The sequence below is a fragment of the Canis lupus genome, chromosome 32, assembly GCF_048164855.1.
Source record: "Canis lupus baileyi chromosome 32, mCanLup2.hap1, whole genome shotgun sequence".
Taxonomy (NCBI): Eukaryota; Metazoa; Chordata; class Mammalia; order Carnivora; family Canidae; genus Canis; species Canis lupus.
Window position 1 is genome coordinate 15346134 of NC_132869.1, and position 17003 is coordinate 15363136.

Consider the following 17003-nt stretch of genomic DNA (forward strand, 5'->3'; position numbering starts at 1 on the left):
GAAAAGAAGGGACCTTCGACAACTCCCAGTCCAATCCTTTATCCATGGCTGGAGAAAGCATGGCACAGAATGGTTAAGGACGAGCCCTGCATGGCACTGCCTGGAATGTAGACCCAGTGTCCTGACTCCTGACGCACCCCTCAGACAAAGCTTCACCAAGATGGGGAACTGTGTCATTTGGTTAGGCATAGGACAGACCCGGGCTTAGGGAACCTGGTACACCTGTTACCTAGCCTACCCCTTATTCTGTTCTAACAATTAAAGGATTGAGTTTGGCATCTCTTCAATCATGTTCAAACAACAGATGTATAACTTGTAATTAAAGAGTCTTTTCTCATTGTGTTAAGATCTCACACACTGGTTTCCAGGGAATGATATGCTTGATTAATTGGCCAGTCCTTGTTTATAATGAAATTCCCCCCTCTAACCCCAGCACTCCTGAGCCTGATGAGTAATTTTATTGTGATCATTTAACAGATTCAGCCTAAGCTGATCCCTTCTGTGTGACTGGGAACTCCAGTGTGTCCTGTTCTACAGTCAGGGGATGGGCACACATAAGCATATGCAGAGGAAGCCTGGAATATACTTGAGTAGAGGCCAACTGTGAACGATGAACTTGAAGGAGAGCCAAATTGTTATTATTCGTACACCAGAGCATGAGTGGCCATACTCCCATTGGCTAAAGCAAGCAGAAAAGCAAGACATTTCCTCCCTACCACGTAACTCAGTCAAAACCTCTAACTTTCAGCTGAGCTGAAATAATCCAATTGACTGACTTATTTCTTCCTTTTCCGGAGCCAGTGTGCGAGAATTTTCCTTTTGTAAATAGATTTTTTTTTTTTAATAGCAAATATATGGCTTGGTGAGATTGTCCCTCCCCCACTATCAGATTTTCTTGATTGTAAAATGAGTGTAGGCTAGGGAAACCTATAGGAAGTGTCTTGGCAGCAAAGGGGCCACTGTTCCATTCCATTGCCAGGTCCTCATTGGTAACTCTATCAGTAACTCTTCAAAGACATTTCTTATGCTTTGTTCCTAAAGAGTTAGGGAACTAAAGAAATCCAATGTGGCTCTATCCCCTGAATCATCAGAGAGCAGTACATGATATTTGTTTCCTGGATGATTTGCTCCAGGTCCACTATCAGAACACTTGCTGCACAGCTTAATATTTAAAATATTAAAATATTTAATTTATCTTTTTTTTAAATTCTTTTTTTAAAGGTTTATTTATTCATTTATGATAGAGAGAGAGGCAGAGACACAGGAGGAGTGAGAAGCAGGCTCTATGCTGGGAGCCCGACGCGGGACTCGATCCCAGGACCCCAGGATCGCACCCCGGGCCAAAGGCAGGCACTAAACCGCTGAGCCACCCAGGGATCCTCACTTTATCTATTTTTTAAAAGATGTTATTTATTTATTCACAAGAAACACACACAGAGAGGCAGAGACATAGAGGGAGAAGCAGGCTCCCTGTGAGGAGACTGATGTGGGACTCGATCCCAGGACCCCGGGATCACGACCTGAGCCGAAGTCAAATGCTCAACCACTGAGCCACCCAGGCACCCTAAAATATTTAATTTTATAACAGCTCTGTAGAGTTCCACCATGGCCCTGCAGGCCTAAATGAAAATTGCCCAATTTTGTTTATTTGCTAACAATATAGTAATCCAGTTCCTGAACACCCAAGTGGTGACAGCGCTGGCATTACTCAAGAGGAGGTGTGCCAAGAGGAAGGGCGCAGCCTGCATTATGTCTTTGCAGAACACCACCCATTGGACTTTTAGGGGGTGTGGTTTCCTTCTCTCCTGCCCTGCTTTGGACCTTGACTGTACTTTGAATAACTGAACACTGTTACTTACACCCTCTCTTCAGTATATACACCCGAGTAAGGTCATAGTTCACATTCTTTCATCTTTATCCCCTATAGCTAATTAGTCACAAAAAATCGTTCAGAATGTGTTTCGTATTTATGCCTTCATCTGTGTTCTCATTGTTTATTCCAAGCCCTCACTGGTGCCTGAGTTTCTGAAACAGCCACTTAGTGGGACCTTATATTCCTGGTCTCTCTTGGTAAAACAGACAGATCATTCTTTTTCATTGCAGTCCCCACAGCATCTAGCACCATGCTTGGCACTTAGCAAACACTTGGAAATGCTGATCTCAACTGAACTGCTCCAGCTCATCCTCTATACTTCCCCCAGGGGATCTTCTAAGGCATTGAGAACTTCCAAGGACTCTCCCTGCCAAGGACTCTCTCTGCCATTAGCAGGGACCATGAGTTCAAATGCACGCCAGGACGGGACAGGTGATACAAATAAGCAACATAGCCTGGGTGGGCCTGGGGTGAACTGGAACCCATGACTGCTCAGCTCCAGCTAAGGGTTGGCATGAGAGAATGTGGGCTTGGTGTTATGAGGCCAAGAACCTGGAATTTTTTTGAAAAGGTGTCTAAAATTTTTAATATCGGTGCTAATTAAAAATTTAAGAAAACACTGTGAGCCAAAACACAGCTCTGGTCTGCATTTGGCCAGCAGATTGCTGCTCTGTGACCTGTGATCCCTAGATGGGATTGCAGTTGTCTGGGGTTAGGCTCCCAGCCTAAGCTTCAGTTACATGTACTTCTCCAATTATATTTCTCTCTTCCCAGTGGACACCTGTATGCTGTGGGCTGCCCTCCTCCTTGTCCACAGTTACACGATGCTCATTCTAGGTGATTCTCTTTCCAAACTGCAAACCTAACACCCCAGAACTAACCCACCCAGGCCCTTACCTTGCCTGCCCTGTTACTCTGTTTTCTGTTTCATATACTTTCTCTCTCTTCTGCTACTTGGATGTCAGGTTTGACTTTTCTCCCAGGGTGCCTTTCGCACCTCTCATTCAATTATCCTCTTTCCTCTACTCCTTCTTATCTGAATCTTTATTTGCGTTTCTAGTGCCAGCTCCTATTCAGGCCCTTATCACTCACACCTAGACCACTGTGCTAATCTCCAAATTGACCTCCAGAACTGGTTTGGTTTCCCTTCAGTTTAAATTGCTCCCTGAGGGGATCCCTGGGTGGCTCAGCAGTTTAGCGCCTGTCTTTGGCCCAGGGCACGATCCTGGAGTCCTGGCATCGAGTCCCGCATCGGGCTCCCGGCATGGAGCCTGCTTCTCCCTCTGCCTGTGTCTCTGGCTCTCTCTCTCTCTCTCTCTCTCTCATAACTAACTAACTAACTAAATAAATAAATAACTCCCCGAGCAGTGGCTGGGGAGTTCCTCAGTTGAGCATCAGACTCTTAATTTTTTCTTGGGTCATGATCTTAAGGACACGGGATTGAGCCCAGCGTCAGGCTCTGTGCTCAGCATGGAGTCTGCTTGTCCTTCTCCCTCTGCTCTTCTCCCTGCTTGCACTCTCTTGAATGAATGAATGAATGAAATCTTAAAAAAAAAATTGCTCCTTGATACCAGATTCATTTTTCTTAAAACTATTCCCTCTGTTCTGTCACTTCTCAAAACTGATTTTCAGTAGAAAGTCTCAACTCCCTAGTGTGGCCCTTCAGAATTGGGCTATAATATTTCTTTCTTGTCTACTCTTCTATTCCTCTGAACAACAGCCAAATCTGGTTGACCTTCCATTGCCCAAACACATTCTGGGCCTTTCCATCTTATCAGCCAGGGTCTCTGGGAAACAGTCAACACATTGAAACATGTTATTAAGAAGGGTTTAATGCAATAACCATTTACAAAGGTGTGGGTAAGGTTAAGAGAAACTGACAGGAATGGTGAAGCAACTGTATTGATTCAAAGCCTGAAAAAGCAAATAGAGGGTGTGATTACCAGAACCCTGAGACTGTGTGGCTCAGGGTTAAGTGTTTGCCTTTGGCTCAGGCCATGATCTCAGGGTCCTGGGATCTGTGAGTCGTCACCCCATCCCCAGTTGGGCTCCTTGCTCAGCCTGGAGTCTCCTTCTTCCTCTACCTCTGTCTCTCTCAAAAAAAACAAAAAACAAAAAACAAACAAACAAAAAAAACCCTGAAGAAAACTGTAGCTGAGGGCCACCCCACAGGAGTTCAGGCTTTTGGTTGAGCAGGTGAGTTGATGCCAATCTCCGAGGTCTGCTCTCAGGCCTCAGAGCAGAGCAGAGCAGAGAAGGCTGGGGTGAGTTGCACAGGCAGGCACCATCTCTTTCATTTGTTTACTGATGCTCTTCCCTCCTCTTGGTTCACCCATAGCATCTCCACTTGTCAAATGCTGCCAGTCTTTTACTTCCTGCTGAGATTCTGTTTCATGGAGCTTTCGTTGATTACTCTTTCTCTCTTCAAAACACCTAAGGTGTTTGACTTGTATTGATTACATTGCACTTTACTCTGTCACGAAAGGGTAAAGTTAGAAGTGTGCACACCATTCCTTTACTAACTTGAGAAGGGATATATCCTGGAACTTTGTGTTTTCCTCCACACTCTGTAAATTTTTTCAAAATGAATTAAGTCCCATAAATCTGTTCATCCTTTAATTCTTTTTTATTTTTAATATATTTTTAATATTTTATTTAAATTCAGTTTGCCAACATGTAGTATAATACTCAGTGTGCATCTCATTGTTAATTCATTTTTTTAAAGCAAATATTACTGGTGTGGTCTGAATGTTTGTGCTCCTTCCAAAATTCACGTGTTGCAATCCTACCCCCCATTGATGGGGTCTTTGGGAGGTGATTAAGTCACGAGCCTTCATGGATGGGATTATTGCCTTATAAAAGAGGATCTGGAAAGATTCAGAGCCAATTCTAATACATGAGGACATAGGAAAAAGGCCCTCACCTGACCATGTTGGTGCCTTGATCTTGGACTTTCCAGCCTCCAGAATTGTAAGAAATATATTTCTATTTAGAGGCTACTGTGTCTGTGGTATTTTATAGTAGGCCGGGCAGACTAAGGCAAGTACTGAGATCCTTCATGGTGGTAGGTGTTGTGCTTGGTGCTGAGACTAAAATGGTGAGCATGTCACATGCGGTCTTTGTACTGACAAAATTTACTTTCCAGTGGAATGGAGTACATGGTACTCCCTTGCACCCCCCCCCCCCATTATTATACCCTCCTGAAATACCCTGATCTCAGCCTTGGCCCAACATCCAGTCCAGGTCACAGCTGCTCTAACCCCTCTAGCTCAATTCGATTCTATAAGTTATGTTACCTTCCTTGCCCTTCTGGGAACTTTCTTCTGGTCACTCAGTTATTTGTTGGCATTTTGATGTAGCTCTTTTCCCAGAGAGATTGAAAACTCTTGGTGGTTGTGGACTCTGGTTCTATCTAGACTCTGATTGTGTCTCTCCACATGGGCTGTTCCTGTCATCCCCCAGGATAGTCAAGATAGTGGGTGGTAGTAGGCAAAAAACCTCTGTAGTCTACCAAGTGTGGAGCACCAAACTCTGGCCACCTCTGTAGGAACAGTTGCCAAAAAATGGGGTAACTTGATTTTTTAACCCTCTACGATCTCAGGATTAGTGGAAGGAGTATTAAGGTTGACTTTCAAAAATCTGGGTTTATATCCAAGCTCTTAGATTCAACTAGAATGTGACTTAACTTCTCTGAACCTCAGTTTCAGCATCTATAAATGGGAATAACAATACGTACCTCATGGGATTGTTGTGAAGATTGAGTAAGTGGTGCATCAGTTTCCTACTGCTGCTCTAACAGATTGCCATGGACTTGGTGGCTTAAACAATTCAATTGTTGTTCCTACAGTACTGTGGTTCAGAAGTATAGCATGGATCTCACTAGAAAATCAAAGTGTCAGCAGAGCTGCATTCTCTTTGGAAGCTCCAAGGGAAAATCTGTATTTTTTAAAAAGATTTTATTTATTTATTCATGAGAGACAGAGAGAGAGGTAGAGACATAGGCAGAGGGAGAAGCAGGCTCTCTGCAAAGAGCCTGATGTTGGACTCGATCCCGGGACCCAGGGATCATGACCTGAGCCAAAGGCAGATGCTCAACCACTGAGCCACCCAGGCATCCGAAGAGAATCTGTTTTGTTTTGTTTTCCTTTTTATTTTCCAGCTTCTAGATGCTGCCCACATCTTCGATACATGAACCGCTTCCTCTGTCTTCATAGCCAGCAGCTTTGTATCTCTCTGATCTTTCTTCCAGAGTCACACTGTCCCTCTGGCCACAGTTGGGAAAGGTTCTTCACTTTTGAGGATCCATACATGGGCTCACGTGCATAATGCAGTCACTTTCCCCATCTCAAGGTCCTTAACCTTATCACATCAGCAAAGTCCCCTTAGCTTGCAATGTAACATGTTCATAGATTCCTAGGAATAGGACATCTTTGGTAGGGGGGATGATTCTGCCTGCCACAGTTCATACTCTGGGTTCCAAAGATTCATGCTTATCCCATACACAAAATATAATCTCTCCAGGTTCCCCCAGTAGGTCCCCTATAAGAGTATTAACTAAGGTACAAATCTAATTTGAGTGTCATTAGCTCCAAAGTCTCAATTTCATCTTGGGAGTAATACAAATTATGTGTGACTGAGGCTGTAGGTATGATCCATCCTAGGACACAATTCTTGTTTATCTGTGGGCCTGTGAAACTCAAGAAACAAATTATCTGCTCCTAAAATACAATGGTAGCATAGGCATAGGATGAAAATTACATAGGTTCCGGTCAAAAATAGAGAATATAGAAGGAAAGAAAGGAGCCACTGGTCCCAAGAAATTTTAAAATCCAGTTGGACAAATGCCATTAGGTTTTAAGACCTGGGAATGATTCTCTATGGTTCCCAGCTGCCTGCCTTGGGCCATCCTTGCTTATCATGAAATGTAGCATGTGTTTGCCACTTGGTAGTCCTAGTTTATTTTTGTTGAACACTTCTTTTCTGAGTTTATCTCTTTTCTTTCACATTTTTCTAGAAGCATCAAGAAGAAATCTGGCTGCACCTTCAACACTTTGGTTGGAAAAAATCTTGCCTGAATGTTCAATTTCTACTTTTCTGCATAATTCTACTTTCCACATAACTGTAGGACACAATGACCTTAAGCCTTTTGGCCCTCTATGACAAGGATCCTTATTCTCCAGTGCTTAATAACACATTCCTCACTTAAACCCTCACCAGCAGAGCCTTGAATGTTTGTACATCTATTGTTTTGTCTGTCCATGATGATTTAGGTGTTCTCTAAGGTGATTTGTTTACCCCCACTGTGTTCCTCATTTCCTCCTGAGTCTTTCCCAACACAGTTATTGACAGTCATACTTTTACAGTGTGTTCAAGACAATCTAGACTTTTTCTGTCATGCTTTTCAACATTTTTTCAGCCTCCATCCATTGTCCAGCTGTGGCAAGGTCCAAAGTGGAGAGAAAATGGGGAGGAAATACCCCAACTACTCCTGTTGTCTTGCAGCTCTGGCTAACACTTACTACCCACTAAGCCAACCAGAAGGTGGAGGGAAAGGGAGTCCAGGTGATGTTGTTGGCAGCTCAGGGCCTGAACTTGGCAAAAAATGGGTGTTGAGCAGATGGGGGGGAGGGGGAATGAAGACTTGCACAGAAGTTTCAAAAAAGGGGCACCTGGGTGGCTCAATCCATTAAACGTCTGCCATCAGTTCAGATCATGGGGGTCCTGGGATGGAGCCCTCTATCAGGCTACCTGCTTAACGGGGAGTCTGCTTCTCTCTTTCCCTCTGCCCCTCCCCTCTGTTCATGCTCTTTCTTTGAAATAAATAAAAAAATCTTAAAAAAGAAAGTTTCAAAAAATGTTTAAGTATTCAAACCATTCATTTGATTTATGTTATGCTAAGGTGTTATGCTAAGAAAGGTTTTTTTGTTTTGTTTTGTTTTTAAATCTTCGCGATGATGTAAATGTCCACTTAAAATTTCTTCTTCTGATGGGTTATTTTAAACATTCCAATATTCCAATTAGACCTTATAATATTAAAAAAAAAAAACTTTCCCCTGGAATTTGACTCACTTTACTCTTGGCCTACATTAGCATTTGTTGGCAAATCTGCTGTTCTTCCCTTAGTATCTAAAGCTAATAGACTGGGAATGGGAGCAAGAATGGGATGGGGAAATTGTCCATCAGCATAGGTCCTTGTGTGCAGAAGGTACTCAATGAATACTTGTAGAAACAGTCTTAGCAGCATGAAGATTTCATGAAACTCTATTCTTTCCATAAAGATACACTTACACATTTAGCATAGCTAAATATAATTTAATTTGCAAATCTTTTGTGCAGGAAATAAATTTATAAATAAAAAAGTAGCTTAGATTATGATTCCTGATTTTGGGTTCTGCAGATTTAGCCACTCTATGATCGAGACAAGTTTAGCATAGGTATGAGTATGCATGTGTATTTATATCCTGTAGAAAACTCATTCCTTAAACACCTTTCTGAGCACGTCTGGCTGATGACACTTCCCGTTTACTAAGGTTAAATGGATAAAAAGAGGTGAAAAAATTTTCCTTGGTTGAAAAGATAGCTCATTTAAGTAGAGCAGGTGGTGAGAGTATGACAAAGGAAAGAAGAGTCCAGTTGCCTAGTCTTCCAGAGTAATTATTGCATTAAAAAATCACACTGTATCTATGTTATTTAGTTGTAAAACTTTGGCCCCATCACCCACATAATGATAACATTCCACAGTAATATGTAATTAAATTGCTTTGTAAATGCTCTGCCACCTGACAGTTTAGTGGATATGTAAAGAGAAAGAGCAGAGAAACTTTGTTAAACATATTAAATCTTACAACATGTCCGGATATGACTGTTAGGAAGGAAGAAGTTTTTACTCAGGGCTCCCCAGGCATAGGAGCATGATACACCACATCTGGCCACATGGGGAAGCACCTAGCAGGAAAATTGAGGGGAACACATGGGCAAAGTCTATATTGTAGTTTTGGTGAGGCAGGGGGAATGGGCTGACCAGGTTCGGGGTTGGCTAATTTGAATACATTTAATAGGCTTTGGGGGTGTAGGGGCTACCCTCGTTGTCTGGATGTCTGGCCCTGAATAATTAGGGCATAGGAATATTGCCTTTTGGAGTGTAAAAGCCAGGTGGAGGAGGTGGTTTGAGGTATGGGTTCTGGACGGTTTGGTTTATGTAACAGAGGTGTGCTCCCAGACAAGTGATTTACTGTCTCTAGGAGTTAGCTCGCACTGGAGGGGCAGTCTCAGTAGGATTAGCAAGACCCCCAAATGTCAAACAATTAAAAACATTATTAATACAGTAGAACTCAAAACATCTCCAGGAAGGTTTCATGAAATGTCCAATCCAGTGCCATTGATAAGCACCACAAATATGACTGCATACTTCACTTGCATGTACTTCAGATTAAGATGAGATCATATTAAGGAACCATGATATTTATGAGACAATGTTGGACATTTTCTTGAGACCCCAGAGTGATACTAATCCAGTCCTAGTAACAGTTCCCTTCCTGTGAGTTTTCCAGATTTGGACTTGCCTTTTATAGGTTAAATGGGAGGGTATGATAGTTAATTTTATGTGGCAACTTGATTGTTTGACGTTTGGTCAAATAGTATTCTGGGTGTGTCTGTGAAGGTGTTGCTGGAGGAATCGGTAGAGCAAATTGCCCTTCCAATTCAGGTAGCCTCTTCCAATCAGTTGAAGGTCTGAAGAGAACAAAAAGGCTGACCTTCCTGCTAAGAAGGAATCTTTCCTGCCTGACTGCGGTGAGATGGGGCTTTAGTTTTCTCCTGCCTACACACTCGAACTGCAACATGAGCTCTTCCTGGGTCTTGAGCCTGCTGACCTTTGGAAGAAAACCGCACTATTGGCTTTCCTAGGTCTTCAGCTTGCAGACTGCAGATCTCGGGACTTGTCAGCTTCCGTGATTATGTGAGCCAAGTCCCAGGATCATATTCTCCATGGATCAGGGAAAGTGATGATGTTTGCTTTCCTTCTCTCCCTCCCTCACTCTTTTGCATCTCTTCTGGTTGAATCCTGTTTTTATTTTTTATTATTACTTATTTATTTAATTTAAAAATAGTTGGCTGCATGCCATTGAGAAAATAACCAGTCTCCTGCAGCCTTACTTTTTTCAGTTGTAAAATGAAAATAATGTGTCCACCTCAAGTGTCCAACACAGTGCCTGGCACATAGGAATTTGCTGTAGGACAGTGATGAATCAGTTTTATAGGATCTAGCTTCTGACTGTCTGGAGAAGCCATATTATATCAGGAAGGAGTGGGAGGGAGATTGGCAAAACTGGTAGAAGGAGAGACGTGAGTCCCAGAGAGGTGGGCGGACAGAGTGCCCTAAAGGAATGCTATAGGTACCAGAGGCGGATTTATCTAGAAGTAAATGAAGTTTAAGCTCAGGGCCAGGATCTTGTAGAGGTCCTCATGGGTGCAGGGAGTTCCAGGAGGGCAGGAGCAGCCAGATTGCAACCAGGAAGTATTTCTTGTATTTCTGATAAATTGCCTAAAAGAGAAATCAGATGAAACAGTCCTGAGTCACCAAGAATCTCAGACATTTATTGTAATTTCTTTCTTTATGCATGCTAATATTAACTATTGTATTTATTTTTGTCTTTGTGACTTCAGTCTCTAAGTTGTATAGACTTTGATGACCATAAAACCAGAATCTCTCCTTGCCTAGAGTCTTGGCTCTCTGGGAGACGGTATATGGGGCTACGTGGAGTTGCAGGACCCTTTTGCCCTGCCTAGCCCAGCCCAGCAGAGTCTGTCCCAAGATCTGGAGCTGGGTAAAAGCCCTTCTCCGAATTGCTAGCTCTTGCTAATGCCTGCATTGCTACTCCAGGGGGCATTCAGAAAAAGTTGCTGTTCACATTAAGGACTCATTGTGGCTCTAGCCCTGCCTCTGACTCATTGTGTGACCTTTGGAAGATCCCCTTGCCTCTCTGAGCCTCAGCTTGCCCATTTGTAAAGTGGTACCAATACCTCCAGGGAGGGCTCGGGGTGAGCCCTGTGAGTTGCACAGCTCTCCGTGCACATGGGAGGGAAGTATGATTATAATTGTGTTGCTTTTCCTTGTACCTCTATTATCTTGCTATTACTTGAAATATGCCCACAGCTTACCATTTCAGTGACAAAAGAGCAAAGTTACTGCCCACTTTGACACACTGGTTTTTTATTTTTATTTTTTGCTGTTTCATTCTTTTTTCTTTCTTTCTTTCTTTTTTTTTTTTTTGTGGAAACTTTTCAGTTTATGCAAAAATGTACTACCATGGGGAATGCCCTCATATATTCATAGTTGGCTTCAAATTATTATCAACTCATGGTCACTCTTGTGTCTTCTAAGCTCCAACCTACTCCACCTCCTGTAATATTTTCAAGCAAATTCCAAATCATTTTAATTGTAAGAATCTCAGTATGTATGTCTAAAAGATAGAGGCTCTTCAAAAATGACATCACCCCTCCCCAAGAAACGTCATTTTTTTTTTCACCTTGTAGATTTCCTCTATGCCCACTCCACAGGGGGCAGGAGTTATTTTAAATTTGAATGTCAATAAAATTCAACCAGTAGCATTTCCCTTCAATTATCTCTTAGGTCTAATAGCACTGTTAGAACTCGGTTGAGGAATCAGTTTGAATTAAACCCTGCTGCTTAAATTAGTGATGTAACCTTAGGAAAGTTCTTTAACCTTATACTAAACCTCAATTTTCTCATCTGTAAAATGGGGATACCAACATCCCTTTTACAAAGCAATTGTAAGAAGTCTCTGAGAGAGAGTAAGTAAAGTATAACTAGTAAACACTCAGTAAATGTAGCTGTTCTCAATGATCACAGTTTCTCCCTACTTTTTCCTATCAAATCCTGTCTTCTGGAAGTAATTTGGTTGAGAAGTAACTGAGGATCACTAGAGGGCTGATTTAAGTAAATAAGCCTAGAAAGCCCAAGGGGGAGGAGCCTGTGGAGGAAGAGGAGTCTTTCAGGAGTCTCACCACCTGGGCACTAGGTGAAAGCCCCACCTGTGCTGTGTGCACAAGGCTCCCTTGTGTCTCAAAACTGGAACCCCAGGGATTCAGACCATCAGGACAAAGCAGCTCAGAGTAAGCTTGGCCCAGGGAAGCCAGAGTGGGAGGAACAGAGTGGGTGGCCAGATCTGGAGGCTGTTCATTATCTATTTTTCACCTTGATTTTGGAAGTGTTCTACAAAGCTGATAAGTTAAAAGTTGGCTTTGTGGTTATTGAAACCCGAAGCAAGGAGGGCCCTGCCTGGTGTAGGCTTGAGGTAAAACAATTGTGAACCATACAGAGACCCACTGTTTCCCAAGAGCGAAAGTAGCTGAAATGTTAACTATAAGTCTTGCTGGCCTGATGGGTCTTTCATTAAGAATGCTCTGAATAATCCTTACACAGAGGCCAGCTCTGTTTGAACTCAGCCAAGTGTCCTAGCTGACACCCAGTGAGTGGCATGTCACATGGCATATGATTAGGGAGACTTTGACACAGGTGATCTGCACTGCCTCTGCAGGAAGGGCCAGCTGTGGAAAGGGTGGAATCCCAAAGACTTGTCTGGACCAGGGCCTGGAGCCAGTGACCAGTGATGGAAGTAAGAGATGCCCAGGTTACGGTCTCGTCTTTGTCAGCTTGGATTTTACTTTGCCAGTTAGACTACAGATATAGCAAAGCATTTATTTTGATCCCCTGCAGGAGGCATTCAACTGATTTAGGATTAACTGAAGAATTTTTAATCTGGTTTAGAATCATGAATTGATTTAATTATAAAATGTATTGCATGCACTTGTTAAATGAAAGTTAAATTTTATTGATTTTTTAAAAATGTGTCTGTTTCACCTTGTAAGAATGTAGAGATAAAGGGCTGTGGTCTTCTGTATCATTGGTAGTTAATTCTTTTTTTCCTTAGGGGTGGGGGGGGCGGAGAGAGAGAGAAGGAATTTTAAGCAGGCTTCATGCCTAGCACAGAGCCTGACATGGGGCTCAATTTCATGACCCTGAGATCATGACCTGAGCCAAAATCAAGAGTCAGACGCTTAACCTATTGAGCCACTCAGGCGCTCCTCATTGGTAGTTAATTCCTATTTCTTAACCTAATAAGTAAATATGTTTTAGGTTATCTTCTTGAGAGACTAAGAAATCATCTTAGATTTATGCTTAGTCATTTGATTGACAGAAATACTCTTGTTTCTTTTAGGTTGACTTCAGGGTCAAATTTAGCCTTTCTTTTCTGTTTGCCTTCTGGTTAAGGTTGTGTGATTGTTGCTTCCTTTGAATTTTTTTTTTTTTTTTTTTTTGGTTGTTTCTGTAGACTTGGTTTAGGTCAATATCAGAAATGTTTTAAAAGATTTTATTTATGTATTCATGAGAGACACACAGAGAGAGGCAGAGACATGGGCAGAGGGAGAATAGGCTCCCTGTGGAGAGCCCGGTGGGACTCCCATCTTGGGATGCCAGGATCACGCCCTGAGCCGAAGACAGGTGCTCAACCACTGAGCCACCCAGGTGCCTCCAATATCAGAAATTCTTATTGGTGCCTGAGTAATGTTTTCAGACACCAAATGTACAGTTTTTCCAATGTCAATTCTCTGACACCCAGTGGGTGTCCAACAATTAAATTCTGGCATTAACCCAGAGTTAAAGCAGACCCCACAGCTTAAGGGCTCAGCCCCACAAGACTGCCCCCACTTCAGATGTCATCTGTAAATAGGGTTCCAGGGGACCCACACTTTTACCTGGCTGACTACATATTTGTGGGTCTTCATGATCCCCCCTTAGGTTTGATAATTTACTAGAATGACACACAGAACTCAGGAAAACACATTACTTATGCTTACTGGTTTATTATAAAGTTTATTATAGCTCAGAAACAGCCAAATTGAAGAGAGCATAGGTGGGTGGTAAAGAGCTTCCATATAGCCACACCCCTCATAGCACTTCCATGTGTCACCAACTCAGAAGCTCTCAGAATCTCTGTCAAAAGTTTTTATTGAATTCAATCCTCAGGACGTTCTGTTTGATGACTGTTCCTAATGAAGCTGATTAAACTATTTGAGAGGACTTTGTGTTTATAAATACCGAATCCAGAAACAGGCTATGAGTAGCTGCTGAAATAGAACAGAACTAGCCTTCTTGGTGAATGAGGGAAATATTTGCATAAATTCTTCTTCTTCTCCTTCTCCTTCTTCATTTATTTGATAGAGCATAAGCAGGGGAGTAGTGGGGTGGGGAGGGGGAGAAGCAGACTTCCTGCTGAGCTTGATCTTGACATGGGTTTGATCTCAGGACCCTGGGATCATGACCCAAGCCAAAGGCAGATGCCCAACCAACTAAGCCACCCAAGTGCCCCTACTTTAAAAAAAAAAAAAAAAAAAAGAAACCATGGTGTGTTAGGCTGGAAGGGAACTAGGAGTTAAATATCCTTAGATGTAGTGGCTAGAAACCAGAAACCTAGCCAAGCCTCCTTCTAGATTATTACTGTTTAACTCTTTCCAGCAGGTTTAAGATGTAGTGTCAAGACCATGAAAAAATGGTTTTCCTTTTCTGGGAAGTAAAGACTTTTGCTGTGATTCTGTCATTTTTATGGATAATCTGAAAAGGCAGGATGTAATAACTGTTCATCATAAAACATCTTCTTTCCTGGGGCACCTGGGTGGCTCAGTTGGTTAAGCTTCCAATTCTTGATTTCAGCTTAGGTTGTGATTTCAGGGTCTTGGGATCAAGCCCCATGTCAGTCTCCATGCTCACTGGGGAGTCTGCTTGAGATTCTCTCACTCCTTTCCTTCCCCCTTGCCCTACTCGTGTATGTACATGTATGTGCATGCATGCTTCCTCTCTCTCTCAAAAAATTAAAGGAATCTTAAAAAAAAAAAAAAAAACTTCTTTCCCTACCAAACAGCAATATCCTACTTGATGATTTTCTCCACTCCTCAATCATTGTATTTTTTTTACTTTTAAAGATTTTGTTTATTTATTCATGAGAGACAGAGAGGTAGAGATACAGGCGGAGGGAAAAGCAGGCTCCCTGCTGGGCCCCTGATGTGGGGACCTGATCCCAGGACCCTGGGATCATGATCTGAGCCAAGGCAGACACTCAACCACTGAGCCATCCAGGTGCCCCTTCTCAATCGTTTTTTAAAAAGTGATCAAATTGAGTGATTTTTAAAATGTAAAATCTAGAGTTCATTAAAGAAAACTTGAGAAAAGCACACACAAAGATGAGGAAAAATCAATTATGGTTATATCAAAACATTAACAGTTAGGTGTCAGTACCATAAAAAAATAATTGCCCTTTCCTGGATAATGTGGAAAATATATCTGGATTTTTTAACTTAACATTATCAATAGGCAATGTTTTGTTGTTGATAAAGATCACAGAGATGGGAGAGTACAGTGGTGTAAAGGAGAGGCTCTGGCACCAGTGTCTGGATTCAATTCTTAACTCACTACCTACAGGCTATTTGATCTTGAAGTCGCTTAGCTGTTCCCTGGCTCAATTTTATCATCTGTAAAATGGGGATGATGATGGTGTCCAACTTCCAAATTGAATGTTTATGTAAAGGACTTAAGACATGTTACTTATCAAAATAAAGATTTTATTATTATAACATTAATGTATGTCTGTAGTAGACATTTTATGAAACATAGAAAGGCAGAAGAAATCAAAATCACCCATTATCGGGTATAATTATACTTTACTTAACCTCTCCCCCTGATATTTTGACACTCAAACCTCTATTTCTGCCCCTCCCCACCATGTTAAATTGAATCAGTCCTAAATTAGCATTGGTTAGGGGCACCTGGGTGGCTCAGTGGTTGAGCATCTGTCTTTGGCCGAGAATGTGATCCTGGGGTCCTGGGATAGAGTCCCACATCGGGCTTCTCCTAGGGAGCCTGCTTCTTCCTCTATGTCTCTGCCTCTCTGTGTGTGTGTCTCTCATAAATAAATAAATAAAATCTTTAAAAAATATAAAAAAATAAATTAGTGTTGGTTAAACCAGTCAGAGATCCGAGCCTTCGCTGGCCAGTGTAAGCTTGTGTTTTTTTCTGTAACCAGGATGTAATCAGATCCTATCCACAAACCAGTTAGCTGAGGGGGTCACCATATTAGGAATGAAAATGTGAGAAATATCTTTGTAAAGGGTTTTTTTTTTTTTTTTTTTCTTTAGCAGGAGAGGTTATTCCCTTAGCCTGGAATCCCAGAAATGGAAACACATGGTCAACGAATGAGAAATGTTATTTTCTAGAAGGGTTGACTGATTTTAAACTTGTAGCTACAGTTTATGAGCCGGGCCCATTTACTGTGGGTGCCAAATCCTACCCTCCCACCTCCCCTGGCTCCTCAGATCTGAGTTTTTTTCTTTTTCTTTTTTTTTTTTTTTCAGATCTGAAATACTGAGGAAGTTGTTGGGAGTGCAAAAACTCTGGAAGACTTTTTTTTTTTTTAAGATTTTATTTATTTATTCATGAGAGACAGGCAGAGGGAGAAGCAGGCTCCACAGGGGAAGCCTGATGTGGCACTTGATCCCAGGACCCCAGGATCATGACCTGAGCCGAAGGCAGATGCTCAACCACTGAGCCACCCAGATGCCCCTTCCTCTTTTTCAGTTGGGGGGAAAAAGTCATATAATTAAATTTTTCCTATTAAGAAGTTAGTGACCTAGAAGCATCACCCAGCTGGGTGCCTGCATTTTAATAAAGGGTTCCTGGAACATTATTGAACCCACAGGACTGAACTTAATGGTGGAATCTGAGGCAGTGAAATACCCAGAGAGGGTGATATATTGAGTCTGGACCCTCAAGTTATGCAAGTAGATGGTATCCAAGGTGTAAGGTCAGTTTTGTGAATGGGGTGAAGCCAGGGCCAGCTTCTGAGAAGCCTTCACGTTGTCACTGCCAAAGCACTAATTGCTCAGCACAGACACACATTTCCCTAAAGGTAAAGTGTGTCTCTGGGAGACACTGAGAAGGGGAGATTGTTTACTGAGTTAGGTATAATAAAAGACCGGTCAGCAGCATGTGCAGATTCTTTACATAAAATATGACTTTATGATACCAGGCAGGGCTCCTTTTATGGCTTTTTTATCA

General features: G+C 42.2%; 1 protein-coding gene across 4 annotated transcripts in view; it reads left to right on the forward strand.

The window, feature by feature from the left end:
• The window catches only part of BLOC1S6 (biogenesis of lysosomal organelles complex 1 subunit 6), a 119029-nt gene that overhangs the window by 101245 nt on the left and 781 nt on the right, over nt 1–17003 (forward strand). The window lies entirely within an intron of this gene.